The sequence below is a fragment of the Natrix helvetica genome, assembly GCF_964273705.1.
Source record: "Natrix helvetica genome assembly, chromosome: 2".
Taxonomy (NCBI): Eukaryota; Metazoa; Chordata; class Lepidosauria; order Squamata; family Natricidae; genus Natrix; species Natrix helvetica.
In genome coordinates this window covers 190,137,352-190,138,902 of record NC_138552.1, presented here as the reverse complement: position 1 = coordinate 190,138,902, position 1,551 = coordinate 190,137,352, and positions in this window count along the sequence as shown.

Sequence of the window (1,551 nt, the reverse complement as noted above, 5' to 3'; positions counted from 1 at the left end):
AGCAATTTTATTGTTATCTACCTGTATTTTTATTTTTGAAATTTACCGTGAGCTGCTGCATTTCCCAGCCTCGGCTTATACTCGAGTCAATAACTTTTTCCAGTTTTTTGGAGTAAAATTAGGGGTCTCGGCTTATACTCAAGTCGGCTTATACTCAAGTATATACGGTAGGTAAATAAAGAAGGGATAATGATAATAAGGTATATATAGGTGTTGTGGCCCAGCCGGTGCCGTTGCCTCTGCCACCAGACTCCGAGAGTGATAGTCCCTACGAGTCAGCTCCAGAGGAGATGGGCGACCCTGGACAGGATTCGGAGGCTGAGCAGGGATCCGAGAGTCTGGTCGGCCACCAGGAGGCGCCTGAGGCATGGAGCAGCGGTGAGAGCCAGAGGAGGAGGACTCCCGATGCCATGCCTTGGAGCAGCGGGGAAGAATCACGTGACAGTGACTCAGGACTCAGCAGGGAGTTTCTGGACGCCCGTTACCGGCGCGCCCACAGACGCAAGGAGCGTGGGTGTAATTATAGGCGGTAAAGAGCTCTCACGTGCTGTTTGGGAGGTGCACTTTTTAGGTTATAAAAGGGTTGACTTTGGATACGCCCTTTGCAGCAGTCAACAAAAGACTTATGCCAGAAGCTCTAGTCTGGGATCCTGGCAAGCTGGATAGCTGCTTTTGTGTTCTATTCTTGTGAGTTTTGTCTTGGTGGCTTGCTGCCACGGAACCTCTTGTCTGTTTGTGCAATAAACCTTGTTCCCTTGTACTGTTCCAGAGTGTGTGTGCTGTGTGGGCAACGGAGGAAGGGGGGTCAGAACATATAGGCAAGGGTACAACATAAGGAAATTGGATGTAAATTGCAAATAATGATTTGGAAAGAAGAATTAGAAATTTTTGTTATTGAATATTATGAATGTTTAACTAGAATAGGACATAAAGATTCAGTGTTATTGGAGGATCTTAGAAATAGTAAATGAAATGTAAGTATGTGGTTATGTATTAAATCTTGGTATATTTTATGATGAAGGACATTTACACAATTATAGTCAAATGTAAATGGAGGTAAGATGATGGAAATATGTATACATTTTGAGTTAAAATACTTGAGTTAATATGAATTATGTTTGATGACTGTGGAAGAGATGCACGGAAGCTTTTTGTAACCAACTGGTACATTTTCTACAGTATGCAAAAAAAAGATTTTATGTGTTGTGTTTGTTTTAAAATAAAAACAATTATTTATTTTTAAAAAATTAAAGATTGCAACATTGCACAATAAAATAATTCCTTACATAGCCTGAATAATATTTCATGCAGGGGTTTTCCCCATAATGAGGTACTCTTCCCTTTGGAGGGGGACAATAATATAACAACTCTTATGTAAATTTATATATGGAAATTGGGATTAGGTATGAAAATAACAATGCAATAACATTGTTCTGGCTTCATCTACTGGTAAATACATAATTCTTCATACAAGGATACATTACAAATACTTGGCATGTAAATCAGAAGTGCTTTTGTATTTTTAAACATACTGATTTTTACAGCAACACC